The sequence below is a fragment of the Symphalangus syndactylus genome, chromosome 15, assembly GCF_028878055.3.
Source record: "Symphalangus syndactylus isolate Jambi chromosome 15, NHGRI_mSymSyn1-v2.1_pri, whole genome shotgun sequence".
In the NCBI taxonomy this organism is placed as follows: domain Eukaryota; kingdom Metazoa; phylum Chordata; class Mammalia; order Primates; family Hylobatidae; genus Symphalangus; species Symphalangus syndactylus.
In genome coordinates, this window is record NC_072437.2 from 14926852 (window position 1) to 14947917 (window position 21066).

The 21066-nt window shown below is 36.4% G+C and overlaps 1 long non-coding RNA gene across 2 annotated transcripts in view; it reads left to right on the forward strand.

Annotated features, from left to right (window-relative positions):
• LOC129463888 (uncharacterized) overlaps nt 1-11163 on the forward strand; it is a 40980-nt gene extending 29817 nt beyond the window's left edge. For both annotated transcript variants that reach the window (XR_008651336.2, XR_010115845.1), the window contains 2 exons: nt 4215-4337; nt 11051-11163. This is a non-coding gene — a long non-coding RNA (uncharacterized lncRNA). The remainder of the gene's footprint in view (nt 1-4214; nt 4338-11050) is intronic.
• The last annotated feature ends 9903 nt before the right edge of the window (nt 11164-21066 follow it).

Below are 21066 nucleotides of genomic sequence, written 5' to 3' on the forward strand. Positions count from 1 at the left end.
ACTCCCAGCAGCCTCAAACGCCAGGGTCAATGATCCTCCCATCTCAGCCTCTCCAGTAACAGCTGGGACTACAGGCTCATGCCATCATGTCCAGTTAATTTTTCTTTCATTTTTTTTTTTTCTCTTAGAGACTGGAATCTATCTATAAGACTCACACCGGTCTTGAACTCCTGGGCTCAAGCCATTCTACTTCAGCCTCCCAAGTTGCTGGGATTACAAGCTCAAGCTACCTGTGTTCAGCCTAACTCTTTTTTGACTAGCACATTCGGCACATATCAGAACACTTCTCACTTGATAAATAAAAGCTAGTGCTTCAGAAGAACATAACTGCCCCTGCTCCAGGACTGTTCAGTGAAATCTTTATTGTTATTTTTAATGGACTTAAAAAAATAATGATGTGCTATTTTGTAAAACACCATTTTAGTTGATCTGACAACTTAGGTACATTGAAAGTAGATACCATTTGTAACTTAAAATGACTGCTAAGACAAATCGACCCCAGGAAATTGGATCTATAACAAAAACATGTATAAACCCTCAGCAGTAGCAGTATTTTTCTAGTACCAGCAGGAGAAGTAATGAAGCCTTGTTGACATTAAGCTGGAGCAATGCTTTTAAGTAAAGGCCTGCTTGATTCTCGCATAGAATAATCCATAACTCAGCTCTCCAGGGGAAGCTCCTGTATTACCCCATTTCTATATTCAGCAGTCATAAAAGATGTCATTCAGATGACCTGAGGTGTACGATTTCATACAACGAAAAGAAAAAAGCTATCTCCCTGCCTGCACATGGACCCTCTTAATGACCAATTGGAAGTGGCCGAACATTTCCATCGCAGTTAAGTTACTTGGTTGGGCTTCACTACAATGTTACCAGATCTTGAAAAACAGATCTTTAGGTTAAACGAAAACCTGAAAGTTGATGCCTTTAATCTCGTCTTTTACTAAATAATTCTGGAAATGACTTGTGTCAGTATCCATTCTGAGGTCCCATTCCCTGGATACTGCTCTGATCTCTCACCGAGAGTTCTGTTCATCGAGTGCCAACTAGCAAACCAGATTTGCTGATGTTCTAATGTCAATTCTATTATCAATCAATCCGTTCATATTCCTAGGAAATCCATATGCAATTAATCTTATTTTCTTGTTCCTTCAATTAACTGAAGTTACAGCTTAACTTCTTTTCCTTTAAGCCCAAAATAAAGCATTTTGTTCTAATGTATTCCCTGAAATTTTGTATATATTTAAAGAATAGTTTCTCCTCTCTTGGAGTGCCTCTCCTCATGAATATACATATGAAGAAAATAAATTAATGAGAAATAGCATAGTTTTGAGAAAATCAGTATGTCTAATACCTTTGGCACAAAAGTTTTAACATATTGAATGGATGGCAAATCAGGGGGAAATATTAATTCAATCAATTCAGTGGTTCAAGGAACATTCTGAAGGAGCATTTCTTCAGGTTAAAACACTTGAGGTTGCACAGTTTTCAAGAGTGGCTCTGAAATGTGAATTGATCTAAACTGTACTGGAACATAACTCTTCGTTTCATCTTGTAAAATATCTCTGGATAACAATTTATTACTCATCGTGAAAATTAGCTTTTCTGTAACCTTAATAGTGGGTCATTTAAATCATAACCTTAAAACCTTTGTTATTATCACTCACATTCTAACACTTGATTAATAACCTTATCTATTATTATCCCAGGAATAGACAAATTTACAGAATCTTCTTGAAGCTTTGATTGTTACAGACTGAAGATTTAGATGCTTTAGTATGTATACTTCTACCAAATCCCTCCAATCACAGTATTTCATCAACCAATGTATGCTTTAGGAAAATTTGTATTCTACAGTTTTTTCTTAAACACGATATATTATAAAACACAAATTCCTTTGCCAGTTGGTAGTATTCTTAACATAACTTTTCTAAGACATTTAAAGCCTGACATTTTGAGGCATTGCATTATACTTTATTATAAAGTATAAGTGTAGCATATCTATCTATTCAATGATTCATTCTTACAATACTTCCACAAATATTTATGAATACTTCCCTCTGTCAGATATTGTTCTAATTGCCAGGATATAACTGTAAGACAAAGCTCCCTGCCCTCAGGGAGCTTACATACAACTGGAGAAAAAATAAAATCAATCAATAAAATAATTTTTTACTGTAACAAACAAGGAAGCACATTGCCAACAACAAAAAATAGAGATTCACTCTCCAAGTTCACAATACAAACACAATGTATGGTGTTTATTTTTCCCAGAACCAGAACTTAGTAGATTGTCAATAATTTTGAAGAAGTGAATATCATATACAATAAATATTATCCTGTAAAAAAGATTATCCAGAAGTGTTCTGACAGGATTATGTGCATCTTCTTCTGTTTACAGCACATAATATAGACTGAAATTATATATTGTACTTATTCATAAAGTACAAAGTGGTTAAAAAAAGAATCAAATGAGTTTAGGTGTGGGTGTCTTTTACACTCGAGATGCTTGCAGTTTCAGAGAATACCAACAGAGAAAGATTATCTTCACCAAGCCCTGAACAGTTTTTATTGTACCTTTGTGAAAGAAAACTGGCTGTTATGCAGCAGTTATACTTTCATACACAGATGCACATAATAGAGTTGGAAACATCATTCTTGAATTGGGATAATACTCCATTGCAAACTTCTCTCCTTGGTCTCCTCCCATTCTTTGAATTTCTGTGATAAAGGGGCAGTTGAAAGCCATTTGCATAGCTTCTAGTCCTTGAAAAGACACATTGTTTCCCTTTTTCTTTTATTTTGATTAAATATTCTCATATTCATAGAGTACCCTGATTGGTAAGTTCAACTCATCTTGGTTTTGGTCTAGAGGGCAGGATAAAGGGCTATCCAATTTTGAGAGCTATCTGCAATTTTGCTTAATATTCCCTTTGCATAAAGTCAGAAATTTTTGGAGAGAACTATAATTGCCCCATATTTAAAATATTATTGAGAATGCAATAGACTGAATTCAAAATGCACTGAGATTCAGCCTACTCACTTAAAAAATAATTTTTCCAAGTTCATTTGCAAAGTTCTGTTGAATTCTTTTTTTAGTTATACTTAGATATATTTAAAAACTTAATAAAAAGTCCTGTGCTATAAGAAGTTAGTGGTTTTTTTGCCATTATTCCTTTTAGTTTTAAAGGTACTTTGCAGCACATGTGTTAGTACAACTTATTATAAAATCTGGTAAAAATAAAAGGGAATTAAAGATGTTACTGAGATGCCGTGAGTTTGCAAAACTTAATTTAAAAAGTTAGGAATTAACTACTCATTTCTTATGATAGTGTATTTTTAACTCTTACCTAACCTGGAATCATCTTGCATTGTTTAGCAAAATTCATCTTGCCTCTTTGGAGTCAAATGATGGCAAAACAGCACAAGCTGGAAAACTGATCATGGATTTTGAAATAGCCACCATCTTTTCTGCTCCCAGAATTTTATGAATTTTTTTTTCTTATTTTTTTCCTTAATCCTAAGGTATTTTATTTCTACAAAAAAAATTTATTGACTCACATAGTCTGTCAGGTATTTAATAAGGAAAAGTTTTACTTCTTGTGTGTTTATCCGTTTGCTTAATCACAAAAAAAACTGTTTACTCCAACTGTAATTGATGTTTCTTTAGCTTCTTTGACTCTTATCAAGTGGTTTCTGTTGTTATCATTGACTTTTTGAATTGTTTAGCACTTTTTGTCTTCGTTTTAGTAACTTCACATACAGTATGTATTCAGAAAAGAGCCTGGGGTATGTTAAAAGGGGTAATGTCAGTGAGCCTGGCCACGTCACAGTGTGACAGCTCCAGGTTCCTCATATCTTCTTCAAGGTGATGACCATTAATAGTTGCTTGAAGGGCTAGATGTATTTTGGTTGTAACAAAATGGAGTGTAAAGTGTTGACAGAATCATGGTGATACTCTACTGGAGAAAATAAGAAACACTAAAAAAAGTAAAAAACTTACCTCTAAGTATGATAAACTCCAAAGGAAGATGTAGATAAAAAAGACACTAAGATATTTGTGTGGCATGCTATAAGCAAGTTTTGAATTGTATTCTTCAACATTTGATAAAACAAAAATTCAAACTCTTAATATAAATTAACACCCCCCGCTTTTTTTTGTTTTTGTTTTGTTTTGTTTTGTTTTTGTTTTTTTTTACTTTTCTCTGTGCCAGGCCTGGTGGATAAAATTATACTGCCAAAGACCTTGATCTGAAGCCATTATTTGTGTAGCCACTTCTTCAGAAATCAGAAAATCATTTAAGCTTGGGGTAGACAGCTGTGTGAAGTGTTGTCAAGTAAGTGAAGTCTGCAAATTAGACAGAAAAGTATGCAGCTGGCAGAATAATCTAAAATGCAACAATTTTCTGAAATTCTTGGGAGCTAAAGAAGGGACCAAGAAAAAAAGAAAAAGAAACAAAAATGTTTTCTAGGCTAGATTTTAAAGAAGTCAAGATTACATATATATATATATATATATGTAGCAAAGAAAGACCTTACCTATAGCTTAATTTTAAAATGACATTTCTAATCCAATTATATGTAATAATGGGAATAGGACAGACCTGGGCTAAAAACTGACAATTTATGCCTAAGCGTGTGTGCACCTGTGTGTCTTTTTTAGTGTCTGTCTAGGTAAAAATGAATTATCTAGATTAAGTGGAATGAACCAATGAACTCATAGGTCACCTCCTCCTCCTCTGCCAACTTTTTCATTTTGATTTTTACATAGTTCAATTGCTTTTGGTTTGAAATTTGCAATCCTGCTACTTGAGGTTATAAAACAATAGTTGACTTAATAAGAACATACCAACTGAAATTATCAGGAGAAATTAGAGAATTTCAGGTCAATGGGAGGATGCAAGGGAAACCTCTACATTACAAACAGTTTATTTATATTGGCTGCAGTTCTCTGTTCTAGTTATGTATTGCTGCATAATAAGTCACCACAAGACTCAGTGTGAAAGCAATTATGATTATCTTGTCCCTGACGCTGCAGTATGATCAAGGCTCCAGTAGGTATCTCAGCTCTTCTCCGCATGCATCCCCTGGGCCAGCCCAAAGGTAGGGGTTACTTGACAGGTGGGACTAGAATTATTGCATACATCACTTGGGTTGGCAGTGGAGGTTGGCTATCAGCTGCGACTTTGCCCGAGGCCATCTGCTAGAACCTCTGCACATGTTCTTGCATTGTGGCTGGTTGGCTTCCTGGCAGCACGTCTACTGGGTTCCCAAGGGAGTATCCCAAGGACATAAAATGGTCAACCACGGCTTTCCTGTAGCCATATCCAAAAAACATACCCGAAACTGAGAAGAAAAAGAAGTTTAATTGGATTTACAGTTCCACATGGCTGGGGAGGCCTTAGAATCATGGCGGGTGATGAAAGGCACTTCTTACATGGTGGCAACAAGAGAAAAATGAGGAGGAAGCAAAAGTGGAAACCACTGATAAACCCATCAGATCTCATGAGACTTATTCACTGTCATGAGAATGGCACAGAGAAGACCGGCCCCCATGATTCAATTAGCTCCCCCTGGGTCCCTCCCACAACACATGGGAGTTCTGGGAGATACAATTCAAGATGGGATTTGGGTGCGGACATAGCCAAACCATATCACCAGCGTTGAAGGTCACATAACATCGTTTCTACTCTATTCACAAAGTTCTACCTTTCAAAGGGAGGGGTCCGTCATGGAAACCACCTCATGGGAGGAATGTCATTTAACATGAGCACAGGGAACAAAATATCTTGCAGAGGCCCTCTTTGAAAAATATAGTTTGCCACAGTCTGCCACCTGGCCACAACAATCCATTCCCCTCTTCCATGTAAAATGCATTCAACTTTTCCCTCAAAATCTAAGTCTCAGGTCCTTATCATATATATTAGTTTGTAAGGGGTGCCATAACAAATATTTCAGACTGGGTGATTTAAACAATAAAAATGTATTTTCTCACAATGTTAGAGTCAGAATTTTGAGATCGAAGTGTCAGAATGCCTGGTTTCTTTTGCCCCCTGTCTCCCAGGATTCTCCCTGTGGAGATGGCTGTTTCCTCCCTGTGGAGATGGCTGTCTCCTCCCTGTGTTTTCACAGTCTTCCCTCTGTAATTGTTTCCAAATTTCCTCTTCTAGTAAGGATGCCAGTCCTATTGCCATGTTGGGTTTAGGTTCAGCCTAATAACTTCATAGTAATTTAGTTACCAATTTAAAGGCCCTGCCTCCAAATATAGTCATATTCTTAGGCACTGGGGGTTAGACATTTATCATATGAATTCTAGAAGGACACAATGTAGTCTATTCCATGATATCTGTTTGAAGTCTATTACCTAAATCGTCTCCAGGTACAGACGATTCTACTTGGTCGCATTCCCTGAGTATTTGCTTTCAGACTGAAGAATTGTGAATTAAAGAGAGAAGTGTTTTGTCTCTCCTTCTCCAGCCCCATCGCACACAATATACAATGGTGACACAAGCATGGGATATAGACTTTCAAAACTCCTCTTCGAAGAGGAAGAGACTAGGAGGCTCACAGGAACCACTAGTCCATGGCCATTCTGAAATCCTGTGGGATACATGCTGCTTGTTCCTTGGTGATAACTTTTTGGATCCCCTTCTTTTAAAAGATAAATTAAAGCTCTCTATAAAGGAGAGTGTGTTTTTATATTTGTAGGAGAGAGTTCTTCCTTAGAAATCATCGTGCTGACTTGGGGTTCATCATTTTTTATTGCAGGTAAAGGAGTACCCTGACAACAGTGGTAGGTTGTATTTTCTAAGTTAGTCATCACAATACACCCTACATGTTCCTCTGTGTATGTGAGGTTGACCTGCTCTCACTGAGGGGATATGTCCCATCCCTTTGCACCTGCGTGGGACTTAGGGGCTGCTCCAAGTGAGGAAGTATGGTGAAAGTGATGCAAAGCAAGACCCAAGGTGAGGCTGTAAAAGGCCATGCACTCCTGATATTCTTACAGGACACTCAGTTTTGGAACCCACCACCATGCTGTAAGAAAAAACAAATAGCAACATAAAGAGATCCTATGTAGGTGTTCTGGCTGACAGCCCCATCTGGGGTTCCAGCCAACAGCAGTCATCAGGCATGAATGAGAAACACTGATTATTTCAGTACCCAGGGTCGAGCCATCCCAGGCCTTCCAGTTGCCCCTCTCGATGCCACATGGGATACCTCCTCTAAGTTGGCCCAAATAACAGGTTAGTGAGAAAAAAAAATCATTGATGTTTGATGCCACTTAGTTTTAAGGGGAATTGGAACAGAGTTCTGTACCTGGAGGAAGGGGCTCCTATAACAACCCAAACACTGACATTAGCTCTGGGCTGAGGCAGTGGACACAGTCAAAGAGGACACTGAACGATGTTCACAAGAGAGCCTTGGAGAGAGTTAGCAGAGACATAATGGGCCTGGAGGAGGCTTCTGAGTAGGGCTTAACAAAAAATATGAAAAATTAAAATGATAGTAAAAGCTGGCAGAAAGGAGACCCTTGCTTTATACTAGCAATAAGTTTCACAACATTGTTGCCTGAACTAACACAGGAAATTAACAAGGGTTCTGATTAAGTTGATAATGCAGTGAAGAGATTTTGAAACAGGTAGTGAACCACAGGACCACGTGACTTTCTCTACCTGCACATGACAAACAAGAGAGGGTGAGACAAACTAGAGAAAGAACTGTTAACTACAAAAGACCTGGGATTTGCTGGGTTTGAAAATAAAGCTCTTCTTTATTCCTAGTCTGTCCACATGGCAAAGTCTGCTGAGATTAAAAGATGGCTTTTGGGCAGAGAATAAATCCAGGACATTGTCAAGAAAACATAACCTAAAGATGAAGCCAAGGGTGTGACTGGAAAGCATTTTTAAGATATTTAAGGTGGTGCCTCAGAGACCCTTTCTAACAGGTGTCATTAGTGTAATCATTAATAGCATCTATTTAGAGAACAGTTCAACTTAGCTCTTTGAGCCTGTTCTTTCATTGTGAAATAATATTCTTGTATTTTATCATACCACTTTATATTTTCAATCTCTGCCATATACATTATTCATTTAATCATTATTTTAATGAAACATACTGGATGAGGAGGGCAGATATCATTGTTCTCCATTGTCTCCAATGACATTACATTCCTTGAGGTCAGCTTAAGTATCTATCTTTGTTACCCCATCAGCCCAGGGACTAATTCTTTGACTTTAGAAAGTGTCTCTCTGCCAGGCTGTACTCACACTACCACCTCTGTTATCTCATCAGTTCTCATGACAACCCCATGCAGGCAAGGTTATTATACCCAGATGTCAGATGAGGTAACTATAAAACCCAAAAAGGTTGAATAAATTTCCCAATGTCACATTGCTACTGTGTGTTAGAATTGGAATTCTAATATGGTCTTTCTGACTTGAAAATAAGCAAGTGACCTTTCCATTTTACTCAGCCATCTTGCATGTAATAGAAACACATGCATATATGCACTCAAAAGAAGAAAAGAAATGATGTCATTTGATTTCTAATCATGTGGCTCTGAAACACTGAGACTTTATAATTTCAGCATCTCCTGACGAATCATTCCAAGGCAATGTTGTTTGTAATATTAATTATTCAAATAAGTTGTAAAATAGTTTTTGAATTTAAAACTAATGTGGAAAAGGACCATTCGTTTAACATTTATTGTGTGATATTTTAGTCCATGGATAAACTGTTCATAACTGTTAATATAAGTCTTTCTTGATTTTTCTTACCTATTTTCATAAAAAATGATAATCTAGAATTATATTTGTATAACTCAATTATATGATACCTATGAATGAAACAGATACTCAATATTTAGATGGTGAACATTTCATTTTTCCAAATTCCATATGCGTACATTTGTGTGCATTATAGTCACTACTTGAAATATTTTATTTCATAATCTAGTGACAAACTTGCTGATATGGTTTGGCTGTGTCCCCACTCAAATATCACCTTGAATTGTAGTAATCCCCACATGTCAAGGGCAGGACCAGGTAGAGAGAATTGAATCATGGGGGCTGTTTCCCCCACGCTGTTCTCGTGATAGTGAGTTTGAGTGTTTGCTTCTCCTTAGGCCATGATTGTAAGTTTCCTGAGGCTGCCCAAGCCATGCTGAACTGTGAGTCAATTAAACCTCTTTCCTTTATAAATTACCCAGTCTTGGGCATGTCTTTATTAGCAGCGAGAGAATGGACTAATACATTTGCCTTCTCCTCATTTTGGGATTGTCTCTATATTCATTGGTTTTGGTGTGTAGAGCCTGGCAATGCACAGAAATGAGTGTGTTGTGTCATTCACTTAGTCATTTGTTCATTCATACTTCTTCCAACAAAATGTACTAATCTTGGGTGTCAGACACTGAGTTTATCCTTGATTTATTACGGTCCTGAAGCACATAGGAAGATAAAAGGGAAAATTCATTTACAATGCAGTGTGAACGTATTATTGTAGAGCTGCGTATAAGACGCAATGAGAAATCAGAGCTGGAGGCCGAGAAGGGTTTTATTAAGAAGGGATTTTAGATCACAGCCTTGCAGGTCTTAGCCAAATTAAGCAATTAATTGGTGAGTATGGAATAGGTAAGTGGTCTGTCAAAAGGCTGTGAAATTAAAGCAGAAATATTCTTTATCTTGGAAAGATAAAGGAAAAAATTTCTGCCTTATCTACCAAAAATTTATGAAATAAATTTATAACATTTATTTAAAAATATATAACCATAAGAAAATATAGGAGATGTTTTCTATCTACATGATTTATTTGCTGATTATCTACATATTAGGTGGAGTTTTCTTTTCATTTTCTGAAGAACTTAGGTTCCACACTATATAATATTTGTCTTATATGACTCATATTTTAAAAGTACGAGTCTTGAAAAATATGAATGGTACACACAAAAGGATTAAGTAATTTTTTTATTTTGCACATTTTCAATTTATATTCTTCCTTAATGGGTTGCCATAAATATTTATTTGATGTAATTTTTGGTAGCAATTTTTAGAATAATTCTAACTATTACAAAAGTAGCATCAATGAGAAGACCTACAGTTTTATAAATTATTTTATTAGTTAATATACCTTCTATATTTCACATATTGTGCTAAGTCTTTTGTATAGAGTATTTATTTGATATTCACATTAAACTATATTAAGAAGTAAATATTGTTATTACCCCCAGATACCTTTGCAGATAAAAAAATTGAGACTTAGAGAAACTTCAGACACAGAGTAACTGAATATGGAAAACATTTAGAAAATCTTATTTGATCCAGTTGCAAGAGAATTTCAAGCGATGTGACAAAGTTCAAAGTTATCAATTTATTACTTAATTACTCACATTCCAAATTTGGTTAATGTTTATGAATAACACACCACCCAAAACTTAGTGGCATAAAACGACAGCCATTAGAATATGTTTTTCTTTATCGGCCTTGGTCCAATGTAGAAAGTGAAATTTCACAGTAATTCGAACAGGAAAATGTATACTATAAAATATAAACAATTAAAGATAAAAACTGAACAATTAAAGATACAGAGAAAAATTTATAAATAAATATATAACATAAATAAATATTAACTTTAACAGAGTATTGAAATAATGAAGGAATGTCAAGAAGCAAAAAGAATTGTAAAGAATTTAAAAATATTCTAAAGAATATAAGATGAGCAGATATGATATAACACAATATAACATATCTATATAATATAAATATTATATGAAGAGTAAAACATAATGTAATATAATGTAACATAATTCAATGCAATAAAATCTGGCATAATATGATATGGCATGATCCAATATGATCTAATATAATAGCTGTCATCACTGGTGCTAAGATACAGTACCCAAGGAAGAACCACCCCACTTCCTCCCAGGCTGAGACCTAGGCTCCCAGACCTCACTGGTGAGGACATAGTCACCAATCATTGTATGGCACATAGGTTTCTGTTGGGGCATTCTGATGCAATTTGGTGAAACTTCACCCTTTGGAACTTACAGAGTTCTAAGATGCTGCGGGGAAGCCACTGCCCACTGCATGCTGCTGGCTACGGTGCATTGCCTGGACCACCCGTGCTGCAGGGGCCTTCACAGCAAGAACACCACAGTCAGGAAGCACATTCCTCTTCTCCAGCAGTATCTTTTCATTCCCCTCCATTGACCAGGCTTAGTATCCTGGGTCATGTCTAAATGTGGCTGTCATGTGTTATTTTCTTGCCTGTGTCGTGGCTTGTAATTTTTTGTTGTTGTTGAAAGCTGGGCGTGTTGTATAGGACAATAGGAATGGAGGTGATAAGACTATATTTCGGGGGCTTATGTTTAGTGGTACTCCAGGTGTCAGAGTCTTCATATTCCTCTATTGGCCTTGCGTTTGTCTCATCTGTTAACTCCAGACTTTCCTAAGTGGTTCTGCTCAAAGAGAGTGTCTGTATCTTGTACATCTTTTAGTGAAAAATTCACTTTTGGTGTAGTGATAGATGTGGAAGATGGAAAATGTTCTGGAAATTCATGTCACCCTCCATCTGTTAGTGGGCTTGTGTTCCTGAGCTGCCACCTTCATTTTCACTCATTTTTTTAGCTTCCCCACTCCTCTCAGGTGAAACAGGAAGGCTGGAGGGGCCTACACTCAGGTAAATGACCTTTCCACAGGTAGATCAGGTTCTGATAAAGTCTTTTCCTGTGGAGTTAAGCCTTTGTTTTAGAGAATTTTCTGGGTATATTTCGTAGCTGTTACTTTCCTTTCCTTCTGCTAAAGCCAAAAGGGGGTTTTTCTTAGCTCTAAGAACTAAGTTTCTAGTTAGAAACTAGAACTCTAGTCTCTAAGAATATGGTCCTTAGTAGTTCCTCACTTTCAAACTAACCCATACCCAGCTTCCAGCAATTTATTAAAATTCCCATCTAAGTGTTCTACCAGGTTATGTCTCTGGTAGCTTCTGTCCAGGTATATCAACTCCACCTGTCAGCTGTGCCTGTCTCTCCAGATTTTGGGGTGGTTTGCCCCAAAACCTCAGTTCTGTAACGGGTCCAAGAAAACATGTTTAAGTTTGCTGAGCTTTTTCTTATTACATGTAATAGAATGATCACTTCCAATTTATTTAACTTTTGAATGTCAGTATGTTTCATAAATTAATAAAAACCTGTTGAGCAGTTAATATATACCTACTTCTATATTACTTTTGGAACATATATGCTTTTTTATACCCATGTAGTTTTCAAAATGTTTTGAATTTTGACTGACCCCAAGTCCCAATTTTCTCAAAATTGTCTCAAAGAAACAAGTATTGAGCCATTGTGATGAATTATGTTTGTTCACAGGTTATTCCATTTAATTTTCTCTTACCACCTCATTAAGATGTAAATAGTAACTCAGCTTCGTAGAGAAGGCTGAGGCTAAGAGAAACGATTGTCCAGGCTGAAAGGTTAGAAAAAGGCAGAAGCTGCTCTTCTACTCAGATTTCTGAATTCAATTCCACAAAGGTCTTAAAATTAGGAAAGCAACACTTAAGCACTTTAAATAGCTATGAAAAATGCAAAATGAAATCTATTCAAGCCCATGATTCTGTGTTAATTGTGCTCTGATGATTGTTCTCTTTCTTTGCAGTCCCACGGTAACGGAGGTGGAAGTCAGTTCTACTTCTCTGTTGTTTTGCAAGGAATGTTCCTAGGAATATTCTGTTGCACCCTGGGAACATTATCTTCCATATTTTAAGCTTTTTATAGACAAGCGAAAGGACCATTTAAAATATATATACCACAGCTTCTGATACAGTGTTGAAATACTACAGGCATATTAAGCAGTTTCTCCCATTCAGAAAGGAAGAGTCAAGTGAGATTTGACAACAATTTTATGAAACTGACAAAACGAATCACAATCAATTAATACGTAATGCTTTTATTTATAAGAATTTGATGGTCAAAGCTGTAAAAGCTTATATACTTCTCTCTGGAAGCAGGATTAAAAGAGTTCACTCTTGGTAAACTCACCAACACACAATCTTGAGCTGGAGAAGTCATTACATCATTACAAAGTATGTAATTTTTGACTTTTTATTTATTAATCCCCTTAGATACACAATGCATTTTACAATAATGAGAAGTTGTTTCCTAAAGTGACAATCATTTTTCTTCATAAACATAATTTGCTTCCTTAACTATTTAGGAGTATTTAGTTCCTTTAGAGTCCGTATCTGTTTTTGTCTTTATGGGGCATTCCAAAATTATCCTTCACTTGTCAGTTTCATTGGTTCTGGAAACCTGTCTTCTTAGTATTTTGTTATATTATCTTTCTATTTTTTATATGTTATGGTTAAGAAATACAACTTTATAAAGTAAAAGTATATAAAAGTAGATTTTAATTTCTCCATTTGTTAGACCGATTATTCACTATGGGCAAATGGACTTAAGTAGGCCTTTCAGATTATTCTGTGTTCATATGTGAGTAGCAGAGTTTTCACTTTGTATCCTAGAGGGTATAATAAACATTAATTAACTTCTATAACAACCCTGGGAAATGTAGGCTGTGTTATGTCTATTTTGTAGATAAAGAGCTTGCAACTTGTAATCAAGCTATGCTGAGCTAGGTACTGAAGAGTTTCTCATAAACAAGGAGATATTGTCACAGGTTTGTACTGAACAAAAAAGAAAGAAAAATCAGCCGTGTTTGGCTGTCATTTTCATTTGTGATTTTAAAAACTTTAAAAGTAAATATTAATTTAGTTATTACTATGGGCAAAGCCTTAAGCCCACCCACATTCTTTCTTGTTTCTCACAAAAGTTATTCCCTAAACACATTCTTTTTACTTACATTCAGTTTCTCACCACCCAATTTGATCTGTAACCTTGCTTCTATCTGTTTATTATGAATTTAAGAACAGCTGGTGTTTGATTTACCAATTTCCCACCATTTATGCTTTTTATGTCATCTATTTTGACTCCAATTTGCATGCATCTGCAAGCATTCTGAATATGAGAATTCTGTTCTCATCTTTAATCCAATTTATTTTTGTTTTCTGAAGTACCTTATTCCCATACTGTTGTGACCTCTTTCTAATACCTTCTCTGTCAACTTCCTCATGTATTCTGCCTTTCTACAGTTCCCATTTAAAAACCCTTTGATCCTCTCCCTTTCCAATGATTATCGTATTTTCCCAAATATTTTATAGTCAAATCCTTTAACTTCCGTTTTTATACTCACTGTGCTCATTCCCTTAGCACATATCCCTTTCTCTAACACTTGCAAAATCTTTCAAATCTAGCATACCTCAGATATCTGAATAGCCAGACGGGCTACTTCTTTCCATATCTTATACCTTTTTAATGTTTTCTGCAATACTTTAAACATTTGTCCTCTCTATAACATTATTAGACAGGTTCCCTTCTTTAAGTTCTAATCTTTTGAAGCTTCTGACTTCCCTGGGCCTTCTTGACACTGTATTTTCTTGCGATCTCTGACTGCTCCTTCTCTGTTATATTTGCAGCTCCTTTCTTCTCTCACCTCTAAATGCCTCATGAGGAAACCAATCCTTCCCTCTGCTCTTATAAACTGAACCTGCTCTATCTGTGAAGCTTAACACTGCCTAGGAGAGTAGTCATGGAGTAGAATACATAGCTGTACCCTGGATGCAGCAGATCAGAAACAATGTCTAACTAAAGCATTCAAGAAAATAAAAATAACCTTTCTTCATTTCTACTTAAATGAGCTCTATTTGAGTTTTGATTTCTTCATTTCTACTTAAATGGGCTCTATCTGAGTTTTGAGATCTCATTCAACCAATGCATGTCAATGCAAGGTTTGAATTCTGGTGCTGTCCGCATCTTGAATCTTCTGCCTAAGATGGTATTTGCTGAAGGATTCATTGTGTGGTGGGATCTTTAAACAGAAATCCGAGCTGGACACTGATGAGCTCATCATCCAGTTTGCTTGTAGGTAACAGATACTTTTGTGTCCTATCTAAGGCTATGTAGCCATTCACCAGGTTTATAACCACTTGGATATGTACCCTCTGATAGGGTCTGAGGAGGCATATTTACATAGATTTCCTATAAAGTCATTTCCATTCTTTAGCCTTTTAATCCCCTTCTCACCCTACCCCTCTCCCAGCTCCCTCACCCAAACCTCTGTCTGGTGTCAGGGAATGGGACCATCAATTTGAGACACTGAACTTATATGTTTTCTTCATCTCTGTCTCTCTGTTTACTCTGTCTAGCCCAAATGATCTTCTCTCCAGCCCTTATGGGAAACTCAAGTCCCCAGCTCTTTTCACAATGACATTTCTCTCACATATTGAAGTCCCTCCAGTAAGAGTTTAGCATCCTGGAGATCAAAAGCAACACAGTCCTTAATTTCTATTATTTTCTGTCATGTTAGAATCTAAGATAGACTACTCTAGCCCCTAGAATGGAGATGAAAAGGGTGGCAAAGTTCATCAGAAGAAAAATTATAAACTTCTATCCTTTCACATGACACCAGTTTTTATTTAGCTAGAGGCAAACTATGCTTTATACCTGCAGGCCTGTCATCAGCAGAGGAGAGATAAAGGAAGTCCTGTTGTGGCTTCTCTGTGCTAACTTTCTAAAACCCTTTAATCCATTTCCAGAGGTATTGGTGGAATCAAAATAAACCTCCTTTCCCCCTTTTCATGCCCAGATTAACTCTGAATCTAGCAAGTAACTGAACTTTATTACCTGTGCTTCTGCAGGAACCCAGAGCTAAGATGTTTCCTCCCAAACCCCCGGGCACATGACATTCCTCAGAGAAGCTCTAGGGTCGTGAGGAAGATTGTAGCCTCTGCCACGATCCCAATCCCAGCTCTGTTAATACAGCGGGGTGAGTTACTTCCATTTCTGTGCTTCTGCTTTTACTAAGGCATACTCATGGTCTTTGAAGTATGAAGTATGAGAATTCATGGAGTAAAAGACTTAATGCAGAGTCTGGAACATAGTATATATTCAATAAATGTTCATCACTGATATGATGAGGACACTGGGTCTTAATAGAGGACTTGACAAATATTAGGTATTGAAAAAGTTTTTAAGTGTCCCTTCAGTAATTTGAATGACAAAGCTAAGGCTCGACTGAAAACTCTTTTCTAGTAACTCAAATTCTATGCCTTTTTAAAAAGGTTCTTGTTAGTGAGACAGTAATAAAATTAATATTTATTTTATTTTTTCATCAGCAATGAAAGAGTTCATGTAAGTTTTGTGGCTGATTCAGTTGTCTATTGCTTCATACCCAACTACAGAATTCAGGTGCTTCTGATTCTGTGGGCTGGCTGGACAGGTCTTCTGCTGGTCTTTGCAGGACTCACTCATGAGGTTCCTTTATCTAATGGGTTTTCTTGTAGCTGAGCTATACTAGGATTCTGCAATGGATGAACTTCTCTCTCCCTGTGGACTTAAGGACTCTCCACATTCACCATTTCTGAGCCTCAAGGAGGGTGACCTGGGTTCTTGCATGGCAGCTGGGTCCCTGGGTTGCATGTTCCGTGGAGAGAATGCTTACCAAGTCTCTGCTTGCATCATGTTTGCTAATGTCCCATTGGCTCAGTAAAACCACATAAACAAGCCAGGATCAACATGGAAGGGGGCTAAAGAAGATGCAGAATACTGGAAGTGTGATTCATGAGTGAGTATCAATGTAACTGTGCACCCAGATTCTGGGGGTTTTATAAAGTGTGAAATTAGTTCAGCTGGAAAATACATTTCTCAGACTCATCTCCCCTGCATGGCTACAGGTTATAGTTGGCTAAAGGAGGTAGTCCACGAAGTTGCAAGGTGGTAGGGAAGCAATTATCATTACTCCATAAAGGTTGTTATGGTCAGATGTAATGTCAGGTGAACACATAAGTGCCTGCCGGGCTCCAGTTTGTCCTCGCCGTCCTCTGATCCCTGCCCAGCTCACCTTCATGTCCACAGAACCTGTTGAATAACAGTGGTTCCAACTCCGTGAACCAGATGCTCGGCTCTAGACCCACTGAGTACCGATGACACACAGGCTCAGCTTCCCAGAGGTGACCCTCCAGTTTTCCTTCTTGGACCCAGTTTGGTGCATGATTGGCTTGTGTGGTGGCTGCAGAAAGACTCCTGCTTTAATCCTATCCATGTTCCATTCCCAACTTTCCAAGTTCTCCGCACACTTGTGTAGGGCCTAACCCCTATTCTACTTTCTCCATAATACTTACTGGGGCTCTGATTCTCTCAAGGCCTCCTGATGTGGTGATAAGCTCCATATTTTTTATTCTGGGTTCGCCTGCATACACCATAAGGCAGGAGAAACAATTGACTTACAGATGTGTAATTTTAACATCTGAAGAAAACTTTGTGCTATCAACTGAATAGAAAAATAATCAAGACAAGCTTTCTATGATTCTTAATAAAATACTACATGTTCATACCATTTTACCTCTCATTAGAATACTTTGTCTTTAAGTCTCATTTTTGTGATCTCCAAATATTGTATGGTTAGATGTGATAAAAAGTATTATGCAAACAAAAGTGAAATTCTAGGTCTTCATACAGTTGTCTCAATTTTACTTTTCAACCCAATCAATCTTATTAACTTTGTATGCAATGTTCTCTATTTCCTTACAACTGTGATTTTCTTCTTTAAGCTGTTAAATATTATTTACCTAACAACAGCAACAAAAGTTTTCCACAATTACCAAATCATGCAATACTCTGGAGAAATACACTTGGAAATGATGGCAAAAGAAAAAAATAGTTGGTTGAATTTTCATTAACCTTGATGTAATTTATTCCTGTCATGCTTTCTTCAATTGATTCCTCTGTGATATGATGAGGGTTATTTTTTCACCTTATATTTTTTATTGGAAAAAGATATGTATGTATAATTCCTTATTATATAGCTACAATAGTTTTTGTAGTAAGGAAAACAATCTATTCTTATCATAAAAATGGTGAAATATTATAGAAATTACCAAAATATATGATATCAACTTAATCGTTAGAAATAACTCCTATTAAATATTTAGTACTTCAGATTTAAATTTCTGCACTGTTATAGACTGAATGTTTATACTCTCAAAACTTATATGTTGAAAAATTCTAACACTCAAAGTGATAGAATTAAGACATGGGCCTTTTGAGAGGTGATTAGGTCATGATGGTGTGGTACCCATGGATGCGATTAGTACCCTTAAAAGAGAGACCCCCAGAGAGCTGTCTCACTCTGCTCTTTTTCCACCAGGTGAGTCTATCTGTTTTCCAGGAAGCAGACCCTCACCAGACACCTTATCTACCAGTGCCTTAATCTTAGACTTTTCAGCATTAAGAACAATGGCGAATAAATTGTTTAGGCCACTAGTTTACGGTGTTTTTGTTATAGCAGCTCAAATGGGCTCAGATACTGCACATACCATATATGTATGCATACACACACACAAAATAGGGTTATACTATTTGTCAGGTTTTCTCATTTATACTATATGGCAGGTTTTCTCATTTAAGTCTATAATTTTTTTGTCTTCTCTGTACATCATGTTATCAAAAATGTTTAATCAAAATTATTTTTATTCCAATGAGAGCATCATTCATCTTGACAACTGATTGGGTAAAAGGAATCTTCTTTGTTGCATTTAACAATTAATAACAAATAATTAATACTGACATTTTCCTATGGTGAAGCTTGATGAAGTACCTGGCCACCCTAAAAGCCTAACTCTTGAGAAGCCGCCTCATGATCCACACTTTTATTTGCCTGTAGTACAAATAAATAAGATCATCGTGTGCCAATATGTTAATGTCTTATTCTTAATATACATTTCAGGATTATGTTTTCTTATTTGGGGATTGAATTCCTCTAAAAACGTACTACTCCCCAAGGAGTATAGTAAAGACCTATAGAAATATTAATTTAACAATGTTTTTCTGATAGTCAAAATATTTATATCATAGCCATAGTATATTTATGGTTTCTCAAAGCCACAAGCATTAAATATAGTATCATGCTATACGGAAAAAAATTAATTTAGAAGAACTCAGTACTTTGATTCTATAATAACTGATTTATGATTTAATCTTTCCAGTTTCTTAAAGCCATTCTTAAAATGGGGATAATGACGTGAGATTTGCACATCACATGTTACCGTGAAGATCATGATGAGAAAGCAGCCTCGGGAAAAAGCCACCATTGGATCAGGTTTAAAAGCCTGAACTCTGGTGTTCTATGGGGTAGATTCACATCCCAGTCTCAGTACTCCTTAGCTGCATGATCTCAGGCAATTTAGTGAGCCTTTTTGCACCTTGTTTTCTCATCTGCAAAGTGGGTGAAATCATGATGATCACAGTAGTATTCACTTTAGAGTTGCTATAAGGATGAATTGAGTTACTAATTGTAAATTAGTTGATACAATTAAGTAACAAATTTAATGCAGCAGTAAGTAGTAAAAGTTTCATAAGTGAAGTATAAGCATGAGAGTACTTTTCACATTTTGAGAATTAACTGCAGAACTAATAATTTCCATCTTGGTTCTTTAAAAAATTATACAGAACAAAGGAAACAAAAAGCAACACGATGTTTCATTTGATGGAAGGTAGCTATGTTCCTGGTATTTCCTTAGTACTTGAAATTTATCTTTAGAATAGCAAAGTAGAATAATAAAACATCCAGAAACATTTATTGCAAAAAAAAAATCAGTACTAATATCCATCCATTTAAAAAGTTTTTGGAGTATTTTTTCTCTTTTTTCATTTAATATTTAATATAAATATGCCTGTATTAATTCTTACAATGCCACGACATTTGCAAATTAAACTTTAAAAGTACTTATTATTTTTAAAGTACTTATTATTAAAAGTACTTAATATTTCAAGTACCATTGGAAATACACAGAACTGTAGTCATTTTTGTTGGTCACAGTTCCAGGAAAGGAACGAATCTCAAGCACATAAATGTAAAATCCACTTATTTGCCATCCCATCATCATTTATTTCAGAGTAAAATTATCTAAATGAACCTATTTCCTAATTAAGAATTTCTTTTATGGCCGGTAAATTACTTTCAAGATTTGCCCTGTAACTCTGCAGAATGCCACCAGCATACTATGTCTTGAGGATAATAGAGAAAATTTCTATATTCATAAAAGAGTGTTTTCTGTCCAGAATTGCTTTTGATTAATATGAGGCTGCATTACTGACACTGCCATTTTCTGGGAAAGAACCCTGAGTGTATTTTATCTAAGTGCCGTTATTGTTCTGGAAATAAGATAGCAATGGCATTCGTTAGCTTTGACTGTAATGGCTGTAAAAGCTATGGGAAAGTAGGACTTTGTGCTATGTTTGCATGAGATAATGACGGCTCATTGCAGCCCAGCTTTCATGAACTTCATTTGTGCCAGAACGGTAATGCTGGGTGTGTACTTAGGGCTTTTCCTCTCGAAGGCTCCACATATCACTTTTGAACGTGTCTGTCAAAGTAGCCGGTAGAATCAATGAAAATAGCCTTGGCCTCCAGCATCAATGATCTAAGTTGAAAGAAGCATATTGAGAGGGCTGGAACCCAGTCACAAATTCAGTGACAGGCGGCCGGATAATGAAGCAAAGGCACCTAGTTGCACAGCTGTGTCGCCTGCCTCTGGGAGCTAGAGGGGAGCTTCGCCACCCTTTGTCTTCCATTTGCACACCCAGAGAGCTATGCTTATTGGGGACTTGTGATCCCCTCTTCTTTTTACAACCACCCAGGGGCATCTGCTCGTAAAGTGTGTAATTATTTATTTTTACAATTCTGCATTATCCAGATAATATTTTAAAATCTGGACTGATTTTTAAAAAATCAAAAACTCCTTTTTCTGCATTGTCCAAAATTGACTTTGAGAAATCAGCTAGCAGTTGTGAATTGTTTCAGTTCATATCCTATGTAGCCAGAAGTTATAAAGCTATTCTTAAATATGATACCTAGAGAGGAGTTTGGTAGATGGGGAGTCAATGCACAAAGGCATTAAGAAAGGTGGAAAGAATGAAAGGTTGTTAGGAATTTGATGGGCTTACATGCTTTCCTTTCA